The following is a 12799-nucleotide window of genomic DNA, read 5'->3' as shown; positions in this document are numbered from 1 at the left end:
ACTGTGGTTAATATAAATTAAAGAAGAAGAAGAAGAAGAAGAAGCTAACTTCATGGTGTCGGTTTTTCGTGACGGTGTGCGCGTGCATCCTAAAAATGATCAACCACCAGATCATTGAAAAGAGTGTTTTCTAAATTTTTAGGACTATACATTGACAACGGTCTCAAATTTAATGAACATGTCAAAAACCTGAATGAAAAATTGTCCTCTGGTTGTTACGCTTTAAAAATTGCTGCAAACGAACTAGGTTACACAATCGCAAAGTCAGTATACTTACTTCTCCTTGATAGAGTCACATTTGCGATATGGTATCCCATTCTGGGGAGTGTGCAGTGGAAATGTTCTTCAAAGTGTTTTTGTTTTACAAAAAAGAGCCCTGAGATACCTCTGTAAATTAAAATTTCGCGATTCGTGTAGAGTTCACTTCAAGCAACATAACCTTCTCACGGTAGTGTGTATACAGTGTGTCTCATTTATAAACATAAACAAAATTTCATTACAGATAGTAGATATGCCACCCGCCAAAGTGACCATATAAACCACCTTTACCATATTCCACTCTAGTTAAGGACTCCATTATATATAACGGCTGCAAGATGTACAACCACCTTTCAAATTATGTCAAAAATATACAGTCCAACATTGGCTTCAGAAAAGTTGTAAAAAGAGTTCTTTCCGATAGAACCTATTATAGTTTGGAAGAATATTATGCGGATATAATAGACAAATAATAAATATACCCAAACTTTACATTTTGATATCATATACCTACTATTGTTTGTTAAATTTTAAATGAGTGGCTGATTGCTTTTTAACAATTCAATTTTATAAAGTAGTGACTACGTATACTATGTATACTAAGTAAATAATTATCTGAATGTTATTTATATAATTTAATTGAATTTATTTTATTTATACAGGCTTTGTCAACAAGATGTTATTCTTTGATAATAAAGCATATTTTGATTGATTGATTGATTGAAAGAGATTGAAAACACATATATTTCTTAATTTTTTCAATTGACCAAATTCGTTTTCGAGTTGTGATCTTATATAGCAATTCCATAGCGTTTTTTTTTAAATTTAATGTAATATGTTTACATAATGATTTACTGTAATTCATTGAATGAATATCAATGTGACTTTAGAAAATTCGCTCTGTTGAACGTAGAAATACCTACTTCATATTGCATTTTCGCTCGTATAATGAAAATTCGGGTTGAATCCTTCTGATTCATTTGGAACATTAACCTATTCCAAATGTCTAGATAAGAAAATAAATTGTTTGCATTACCACTAATATTCCCTTGTATCTTCAACTATATATCTAGAGTACTCACTTGAAATTACATTCGATGAGCACGTAATGTAAGTAATATTTTTATAAGCGTTTTCGATATCGTGTATATTTTCCCTTTTCCTATGGGGCCGATCGGCATCAAATATTCAAGAAAATAAAGCATTATTGGTCTCGATAATATCAACAATTTCATTATTACTTCTATTAGTCAACATCTGTATTAATTTGTTTCCCTTTTATATGTATGTGGCGTATGTGCAGTGGATCGGCTTGTCACATGTTTTTTTGTCGATAAACGTTTTTGTTTTGATTAAAATACGCCCTAAATTCCAAATGCAATTATCGTTATGGAACTAGTTATTTGCAAAATGAAATAATAATTGAATAGGACTGTTACATATGTGGGTAATATGATTTGAAACGAAATCAATTACGTTTTTCGATGAATTCGATAGATTCCAAAATTTTCCATTAGCTATGCCACTGACTTGACTGACGTTTGGATACTTTGTGAAAAATGAACGTGTCTGCAACAATGAGTGATTCTGATGTTGAAGAAATTTAGGCAGCGTGTCTGATCCGTTTTTGTAACAACTTTTTACACGTTCGACTAGCAATACACGTTGAAATTGAATACGCTGTCTTATCTCCTCAATCGTCGCAAAACGCTCTCCTTTCATCGGTCATCTCAATCTTGGGAACAGTAAAAAGTTGCAGGGGGCCCAAATCTGGTGAATATGGTGGCTGAGGCATGATTACTATATTGTTTTTGGCCAGTCCAAGAGATATTCCCCTTTTTTTGTGGGAGGGTGTTTAGTTTTTTATTGACCGATAAATAATTTAGTGAGAAATATGAAAAGAGCATTCACTATGGAGGTTAATATATATCGAAAAATATGTCAAAAGCACATTATCCTTATTATATAGTTCAAATTGATTGATAGAGGGAGAGGAAACATATTTCTGGTTCCGAAAATATTGAAAACCTCCGCCATTAATAATTATCCAATTTGATTTCATTGCCAAAGGTTACGAATGGCCGGAATGCTTTGTTGATAAAGTAATCACAAATTAATTGGAATCTTTAAAAATCACAGACGCAATTTCGCTTCGAGATGAAGATGAAAAGTATGTATTTTAATATTTGCACAAGGCTCCTAATTAATTTATATAACGAAGTTGGATGAATTAAACGTTCAAAATCAACAGTCGGTGCATGCTTATTTAACACAAGTAATTACTCGAAATTTATATGAATTTGTCAATAACAGTACGCTGGTGCTGTTATGTCAGGGAGATGTTTCTCCTTTACTGATTTCGTTTTATTATCGATTCAGTTTATGCTAATTGTCAGTTTTCAAAGCCACTTTCTTGGGCTTTTTTCTAATTCGATCTAGGTGATTACTATAATTAGTTTTGTTTTTGATCGAAGAAAATGAAAACCATCATTATCATTACTTGTTTTCTTCAATAAAGCTTTTAGAAACACAATCGCGAAATCCCATCGGAAAAACATGGCACACTACTAATCCGGTCAATCTACACATTGGAAGCTACATAAATTTACAACAAGCTGCAAACGCGTGTAATTGTTCAAAACAAAAAAATTGATTTCTCGTGATTTTCTGGAAAACGGTGAGTTTCATCATAAAATAACTTCAGATAATTGTACTCAATTCGTCGTATCTCAGAAACGGTGGCTCTAAGAAAAAAAAGTATTGATACATTTTTTGTAGAGAATTTTATGATCTACAATTTTTATTTGAGATTATTTTACAATAAAACTTGCTGTTTTCCTGAAAATCGCGAAAAACCAATTTTTTTCGAGATTTTTGACCTTTTGACCTCTAATAAATTTTTTTCCAACCATCGCAATCATTCGGAATTTCAAAATCTTATTTATAATTATGTTTTGAACAATTATACGCATTTGCAGCTTGTTGTAAATATATGTACCTTCAGTCTTATTTTTTAGTCTAATTTGACCGGATAATACGTCTGCTTGCTGAATAATGTTTCAATTCGGAAGGATCGATCCTGCTGCTGTGATAAAAATGCTTGTAAACATCCCCAATGCAAACGTATATTAATTACCAGAATGCAAGGTAATCAAAAACGAATCAAACATATATGTGCCTACCTCCATACCCATCTGTGGCCGATAATTTCAATTAACGATAAATTTGTTGATCGCTGTGCGAGCATTTGAATTTGAAAGTTCCGCAGTTTTTTTATTACGCTCGTTAACAAATTGAATGCTATTCGAATTTATTACGTCAGTTTCCGATATTCGGATTGATATGTGACATGATTCTCTTTCAGTAACGATGGTGGTTGGTATTTATGTGGTGGATCTGAAAAATATCTTCTGTTTTTCAGGCTCAAATCGTTTCAGGTGACTCTTAGATTTGTCCTGAACATTTTCTCATCGTCTTCAGTGAAACAAAGTAGCATTTCTAAAGTTTAAGGTCTTATTATCACTAAGCAACTAAAAGCAATATGTTGATAGTTGGTTTGCTTAGAATTCTTTGCAAGCTCAGTCTTCTTGTTTATGGCGGATGGCAGAGATCACTCTACACTGAAAAAACATGTGAAAAATTGAATTTATGTATATCAAATATCTACAGTGTGACCCATTTTTAATGGAAACACTCTCCTAAAATTTGAAGTTGTAAACCGATTTTAATAAGTTTTTTTTGAAATGTCAAGTACTAAAAGGTCTACCTTGGGACAAAATTTGAAATGTTTATTAAAGTTTCAGGGCATACTACGATATTTTTTCTTAGTCGAAAATCGGGATTTTTTATTAGCGGTTTTTTTATTGAAAAAAATCACTACGCCGCTGACAAAATTTCATGAAAAAATATTCATTATCAACAAAGTTATGACAACTCAAAAATTTCAAATTACAATACTAGGGTTGCGTAAATTTTTAGCAATATTGACTGACCTTTTTGGGGTGTATGCGCTTTCTACAAACTGAAAAAAAAAATTGTAATGGTGAATTTTATTCAGGTGTATAGGAAAAATTGTCTGATTCGCTCCGAAAAATTACTACATGAGCTTAAATTTATTTTTTTTTTAAGAATATTTACCCAGTTAATTATTGTGGTGAACTCTCTTTCTATAACTTTATACAGTTTGCCAATTATAATTTTATTTTTTGTTTTTCAGTCTGGGAAAGTGAAAATACTAAAAAAATCACAAAGTTTTTAATTTTTATCATCAAATAAAACTTCATTCATTTGCGCATAAACTTATATAGAAATGGTCAACTTATCTCTTACGAGAGTGGTCCCAGAAGTACGCCGCTAGATTTAGCCCCCTCGAGTATTTTCTGTTCCCAAACTTGATAAAATGGCTCAGTGGTCAAAGATTTCCCAACCGTGAAGAAGTTATGTCGGCAGTTAATAGAGCTGCAAGATTATGTTGAAGAATAAATACATTTTTTTCCAAAATTTTTGTGTTTTCTCTGTTGGGCCGGGAACTTCTGGCACCACCCTCGTATTGAATGCTTTCTCACAAGCACAATTTCATTTACTTGTTTGAATGGATCGAGGTCCTATGACTTCATAGTACTCTTTGCTTTACTAACTCACATTTTCATTGTTTTGCTAATGATCTAATATTATCAACGCGAATAAAACTGTACTGAAGATTTTCAAGTACTTCACAGTTGATTATGTTAATTATTAAATAAATTGAACTGCAATTTCATCGAATGCCCCTCACCTGACACCAATTCGTTTTCTGCAGCAGTTTCAAGCACATACATTTTTTTCAGTGTCAGTTTTACACAGTAAGAACCAACTGTTCCTGAAATAATCTATTAATTTCGGAAAGTTCAAAAAATTATATTTGATTCAACACTATTTCATGATGTTTAGTTTTATCAAACTGTCGTACAGTCAAGCCAATCTGTATGATTTGCAGAACCGTATTTATTCAAAACTCCCTAGTTTATTCAATAGAAAATCGGATTTATTTACTTACTCTCTTATTCTCTCCATAACGAAATGAAGTAAAAAGTAAACACTGGCGATTCATTCGGGAACAAGAAGCTGCGGGCGCATTTGATCTCGTTCGAAATAACAAGGCAGTTTTTGCTTTACTTTATACGATCGATTGTGTAATTCTTATGCGATTTATTTTTTCTATGAAAAAAAAATGAGGTGAGGGCTGTTTTGATACAGAGCAGAATTATGCTCAATATCTTTCAATTACCTTGTATCATTGTATTTTTACCGTGAATTACTCTTGTTCCAAATAGGCGAGTATCATTATTGTTATTATCCTTTGTTTTACCGGAGTTTGCGTTAGTCAGGCCCTATCTCGGGAGGGCGTGCCAGCATTATCAACCAATGACCACTCCCCACGCTGTGGGGTAAGTGATCATTGGGTTCGAGAATCATGTGCACCGAGCAAGCGCAGTGAGCCAAGAGTGACAGCCTTCTGCAGTTGTCCGGCTAAGATTTCTGCCTTAGGGCGGCAAGCCGGAATGATCTTGAAATTCGAGAGTAGAGAGCACATCATTCCACCAAGGACTCTAATAAGCAAAACACACATCTTGACAGAGTTGGCGATATTCGTCTCGACAGAAGTTGAAAACTCTACGACAAATATCGTTTTGCTCTGATGATTGAGAAGAACTACGTGAGGCTTATTAGTTTGTACGAGCCTGAGGGTGGGAAATGAATAGTTCAGTAGATATGCTATTAGAGAGCTAGGACAGAAATGGGCATATTTCCATGTAAATCTCCATAAGAAGCAAACAGGTCCAACATGTCATTTTTATCACTAGATTTAATCGGCCTAAAAGCCACTAGATTTGCCACAAAAGTCCCCAGATTTGACCAAAATGCCACTAGATGTCTTCAGAAAGTCACTAGATTAGCTCAAAAATTCACTAAGATTTATATGAGTGATCACCTCATTCAGTGTCGAAAACGAAACCGAATGAATGATAATTTCAATTCTCGTACTCTCACCATATGAAACTAAGGGATGATCTAGTGAATTTTTTGGTAAGTCAAGTAAGTTTTTGGGCAAATCTAGCGACTTTTCGATAAAGTCTAGTGACTTTTTGGGAAATCCAGTGACAAAAATGACGTGTTGGACCTGCTTTACATGGAAAAACAACCATTTCGGTCCTAGCTCTCTCATAGCATCAATACTTAGTTCCAATAAATTCGGCACTTCTCATACCCCACAACGGATTCAATATCCCTCGGAGCGTAGGGCAACATCGGTGATCGGTGTCTGGTAAATACCGTTTTAAAGTGTCGTAGTTGGTAATGAAGTACTCCTAGGGCCACGTTATGTCGATATATGTAGACTGAGACCTTATATACTGGACATGCTGACAGCAAGTGGATTAGGGTCTCGGTGTTAAAGGTGTTAAAAACAAAATCCTGGTAGGCCATGATGAACCTCTTAGTTTCCGACTTTAGCTGAATCGAATTGAGGAAATAGAAAGTCTAGCGCTTTGATAAGCCAAGCTCTTCAATGTTGTTGAAGAAGATCCCATGCATTGGCTTATCCTTGTGTTTCCGCAGAAATGAGGTGATCTCTGCGGCTTTTATATGAGCTTTTTGCTCAACGGGTTCTAACAGAGTTGTGATCACCTCGTTCAGTATCGAAAACTACACCGAGTTCATCAACTGCTCGGGCAGCTACCTCAAAGATAAATGCTCCAATTCCTGCTCTCTCATGGTCGCTAACCAAGCAGATCGCTCACCAAGGGGATCCGAACTCCTGACGACTTTACAGGCTCCATCCCTCCATCCAAACTCAAAAGTCCACGGCCTTCCTGTTGTCGGGGGAAGTACAACCGTGGAACAGACGATTTGGGATGCAAATTCCTATGGAGGTGCATCATTTTTCGGTGGATTAAAATTAGTGGCCTTATTCGTATCGAAAATTCGCGAAGTTAATTGTTCTACTCGGTAGTTGGGAATGTTCCCGGACAATTAGCAAGTTACATCTCCGAGTTTCGGTGTTGATTTTATCGTCTAATTAGAGCAGATTACGCGAGCGACAGAGAACGAGGAATTGAGTACATATATCCGTTGCAGGCAACCGCCAATTACTCGTCGAATATCTCTTCTCGTTGTTTGAACTTCATTAGAGTTGACTTTTCGAAAAATAAAAATCGACCAGACCTATTCTCGTGTTCTCGGCTCGATTTCGAAATGTGTAATGGAGGACGAATGCATCGGTTTTTTTTCGGTTCTGTTTCATTTCCGTGTTAATTTACATTGCGTTAACTAAAGGGTGTTTTTTATAGAGGTATACCTAGTGACGGGCATTTTGTCAGCTGTCAAATGATTTCTGTTTAGTTTGGTTTGGTTTCAAAATGACTAGACTGACGCCTGATCCATTTTACGATGAACATAATCGTCCATCAGAGCAATTATTTCGATTAACTATGGAGCGGTTTCGCACCACTTTCACTCTAAATGATCCACAGAGACGTCGTACAGTGCGTACAGAAGATGTAATTCATCAATTCATCATGCAGTCAATGGTGACAGCTATAGAGTCAAGATTATTGACTTTTTCGTTCATCAATTCAACAACCATGATGTGCAGGAGCTGTGGCTTCAACAAGACATCGCAAAATGTCACACAGCTCGTGCCACAATTGATTTATTGAAGGAACTGTTTGGTAACCGTATTGTTTCACGTTTCTGATCCGTGAATTGGTCTCCAAGATCGTGCGATGTAACGAAGCTAGACTATTTTCTGTGGGGATATGTGAAGTCGCTAGTCTACGCCGATAAGCCAGTCGATTCTTGGAATTTATTCCTGGCGTTTTTCTGGCGCGAGTGGCTAGCTTCTTCATACATCCTGAGTTATCTCGGATGTCAAAAACTCACCTGGAACGCTCACTTGAAAAAAGTTTTGCACAAAACCAGACTGTCCCTGTGGACATGTCGATGGATTTTAATACTAACGTAATAAAGTCCTATTGTTCAATATGTTGTTCTTCATTTCTAACAGTTACTAATTTCCACGATAAAGAATATCCATTTGAAAAAGTGGGTAGAGAAACTATCTTCAATTTCCTCGCATTGAATTCATCATCTGGAAACAACCCTTCCACTCGAACTCGTGGATTATCCGAGTGAGCCGTTGTATTACAACGAGTTATCCAAATTCGCTTTGGGATAAACTTTGAACAAACGAAAACCGGCCAAGTGGAATAGAGTTGTTAACTTAAACAAATTAATTAATAATTGTTGTACGATAATAATGTTAATTCTCGAAGCATCAAGAAAGTTCTATGCGAGATGCAAATATTCTGTATTTGGGAGAACAATATTGAATTAGCGAATAAGAAGGTAGTTTTGTGATCCTGTGTAACGTCGAATGAGTTTGATTTTCTGTGGGCAAGGATTTGTATTCAATTTTGTTTTTGCTAAATCGGTCAAACATACAGGCCGATTGAGTTGATGAAAACTTCTAGTAAATAAAGTTTTTGGCTTTCTACTTTTCCATCTCTATACAAAAAAGTGGGAAACTTCCGAAGAAAGGAAGACAGCAGTTATTTTCGAAATAAAGTAACTACAAAGATTGTAGATCATGCAAAGAAGTTACTTTCCGACGCAAACTGGAAGAAAATCCCTCTCGAAACAATAACTTTCACTCAACTTTATTTCACTGCTACACTGACTATACAACACAATTACTTTAAATGAAACTTCTGACTAATATTCAAGTGTCTATCGCCTTCGTACCGCACTTTCAACTAGACTTCCTCGATCTGCCTGTTGGTAATGTTTATATATCCTAATGGAAGTATCTAGAAGCCGGTAGGGAATTTCCTGGAAGTGTCTTGAAGTGACGCGACACCTACAACCATCAAGAAACGCAAGTTGATTTGAGCGAGACCTGCGAGAATCGGTTGACAAAGACCAGCGGCGCCCGGCGTTATTTTTTTTCAGGGGATAATTCAAACACTATAAACATTGATTTACACGAAACAAACAGTACTTTCGAAACGAAAATTTTTATATGAACATTGAATTATACAAAAAACAATTTTTCCTATTCAGTTTGTACTCCAAACATTCGTAATGAAATAAAATTTTGTATAATTCATTGTTCATATAAAAGTAGTCGTTTCGAGGGGTTTTTCTTCCATTTTAAACTGTTTAATGTATAAGTTTGGAAATGTCCTTAAAAGATATTTATACATTAAACTGTTCAATGTGTAAGTTTGGAAATGTCCTTATAGTACATTTATGGTGTTCAATGTCTAAGTTTGAGAATGTCCTAATAAGGACATTTATACATGAAACTGTTCAATGTATAAATTTGAAAATGTCCTCGTAGGACATTTATACATTAAACTGTTTAATGTATAAGTTTAGAAATGTCCTTATAGGACATTTATGGTGTTTAATATATAAGTTTGAAAATGTCCTTATAGGACGAAACTGCAGTAACATTAATTACAAATTTTACAAGTATAAGGGTTTTTACCCAATATAGATAAATTCTTGGGGAGGGAGAAGCCCTCACAAATCTATCAATTACAAAAATTTGATTTCTCAATGAAACTATCAAAAAATGAGGACACAATGATAAGAGACATCGATTTTTGTTATATTCGAGGAATGAAATTATCTCGTACTGTCAGAGAAGCATGCTATTTCAGATAGCCGGGTTTTAATAAAACGGTTTTCATTACGTTCGAAACACTCAAATGTAATAAAATATTCTCAAAGTTAAGCGCACAGAACGCCAACATCTATTATATGGCCGAGCTAAATTGGATATAAATATTTAATTTAATTACAGAAAAGTGTGTGTACTCTTCATTTGGTATGACTTGATTTCGTTAAATTTTTCATTTTAGTTTCGAATAAACGACGTACGAAAAAATAACGTTTTGAGAGATGAGTCGGTAGTTGAAACAGGGGGAAGCCCGACGACTTTTCTGGATGGATTTTCTTTAAACCACCATCATTTCATTGGTACCTGTATTTTCATGAGAGTATCAAGAAGACTTCACCTTGGTATAGAAATTTCGCCATCACATACTGGTTCTTGATTTTTTTTTGCGGGGAATCACCCCTTTTATACTAGTCAGAGCATGAAATATATTAATAGGGAATAAATAAAGAATAGACTAAAAATGTAAAAGTAGACTCGAAGTAAACTCAAGCACGTGAAAATTGGTAAAAGATAAACAGAAGTCTGGATTATACAATTCAAAATACAGAAATAAATGGCGAGAATAGTATAAAGTATAAAAATTAGTAATTAGTGAATATATTTTGAATTGAAACAAATAAGTAACTGTTTATCGCACAGAATAATCTCTCCACTTGCTTTACTAATACAGATTTCAAACAGATTTTTAAACAGATGTTCACTACACGAGTTCGTCGATGTTATTGCCCCACTCCGCTGATCTACTATGCATACAATATTCAGAAGCACGCGTCTTAAATTAAATGTATTTTGATGGTTCTATGCTTATTATCATGGATAGCATTTCCTATTAGTTTCACAGTTTATGATCATAATTGTTGCGGGATTGAGCTGATGGATAACTAAGGTTTTAGTGACATTTTGGTTGATAAATATTACTCTCATACTCATATAATATATAAGGGATGAAATGTAGTCTTTTTGCAACTACACGATCCATCCGTTTGCCGCTGATGAGATATATGAAGAACCAAAACGCTGTTGTTTCATCTAGTCTCTTCCAAATTAATTGCCTTCGTTTGAATCGCAACAAACAGAGCCGGACTTTCGTCGTCGATTTTCATTAATAAAACGCGATCGTTCTAATTTCGATTGGCGTGACACGTCCGCACAATGAGCAACATCATTAGGAAGTATATATGCGTTTCGAGGGATTTTGGGGATTATAATCAAATTTTAATAGAGAGCGGAGAGAGAATACCCGGTCGACAGTTTCGCAAATGGTGTGTGACAATTACGATATTGTCATTGATGTACCGATAATTGTGATATGCGTAGTGGGATCGTACAGGAAATTCGATAATTTTACTAATTGTTCGGCAGATGCTCTGCCGTGATTAATGATTACGTTCTAGTTGATAAAATTCAGACTCTTGGGGATTGTCGTTGGTTTTGTCAGAACGCCTCGATTAATTACAAACAGTTTGATGCAATTTAATGCGAAATCTATACAGATTAGGCGTATTTAGAGTTTGGAGTTGGAGTTTTGAAAATTATCATTTTTTTCCAACCGTATCACCTCGACGTTCAAGTTCTAGAATTTAGAAAGGTTTGTTGGGTAACAGTAGTTGGTTTAAGCCGATTTCGTACTCCCCCCCTTCCACTTTTAAACTTGAAATGACCTCTACATACGTCGCATTACGTAGCCAAGCCCGCGCACTGATTAAACAAATAACATTGATGTGTCAAAGCTATTTTTCCTTTTTTTGCCGTGGTATGCAGGTTTTTATGCATGACGTTTCATCTACTACTGCGGTAGACATTATCAAAAGTGCTCGAGTTATCCTCAACGCAGACACTTTCATCATTGGTGGGCCTGGCTTCATTTATCTTAACTGGATTAAATGAACTTGTTTGTGTACAATTGTTTCTGAATTTCTATTACCTCTATATATTCTTGGATAGTAATTAATAGACTATTTTACAAGAATATAACTATTTTTCTGTATGTATAATATATTTATATCTCTATTTCATTGTTTATATCCGCATATTACTGCTTTGTATGTAAAGAAATACATGGTGATTCTGTTTATATTTAGCCTCATGAAAGGATATATCTATTTTCTTTCATACACATTGTATACCTTTTTCTAGTGAATAAATTTTTATCATTATACAAATGAGCAAAGTATTTTATATAAACAGGTAGACAAATTGAAATGAATTATAAACTTCGATATTTGAAATAAGAAGATATATGGTTTTAATTACTTTTGTGCGTCAGATTTCTTCCAAATTGAAATGTATAAAAATACAACTTTTTTTCAGTTTTTTCTCGATCAACTTTTAAAATTCTATGTACCAGAATATTCTTACACGCCGTCCATTTTATTTCACCGTTACTACTTCATACTTTTTAGAAATGTCATTCTTTTTTCCATTTCATTTTCTTTGTTATTACAACGTCAACATACAAACAAATCTAACCGTATGAATATTTGAATAAAATTCTTATTTACTTACCGGTTATTCAATTTCACGTATGGAAACCCGGATTGTGAGATGATTTTATTTTTAATCGCCGACGGGAATACAGTAGTACTGTATGTATCTTGATCAAATGTAATCTTGAAAGAGGAGTTTTAACAATCGATGTTACTAAAACCAACAATTTTCATCGAAAGTTAATAAACCGGGTAATCAATGCTAGTCTCTTTGGAAAGAGATAGAACCAAAGTCATTGAGTCGTGTAGAAACCTACTTTAGGCGGTGAAATAATTTAGTGACATGAAATTTTAACTAGAAAATGTCTGTTTGAAGGTGGTTGATAGAAAA

The 12799-nt window shown here is 34.6% G+C and overlaps 1 protein-coding gene across 1 annotated transcript in view; it reads left to right on the top strand.

The window, feature by feature from the left end:
• The window catches only part of Smr (nuclear receptor corepressor smrter), a 147937-nt gene that overhangs the window by 130854 nt on the left and 4284 nt on the right, over positions 1-12799 (top strand).

Source organism: Leptinotarsa decemlineata, unplaced genomic scaffold (genome assembly GCF_025532065.1).
Source record: "Leptinotarsa decemlineata unplaced genomic scaffold, Ldec_3_MD MMD2_P_RNA_scaffold_1, whole genome shotgun sequence".
Classification (NCBI taxonomy): domain Eukaryota; kingdom Metazoa; phylum Arthropoda; class Insecta; order Coleoptera; family Chrysomelidae; genus Leptinotarsa; species Leptinotarsa decemlineata.
Note: the sequence above shows the minus strand (reverse complement) of the source record. Positions and strands in the feature narration are given on the sequence as shown.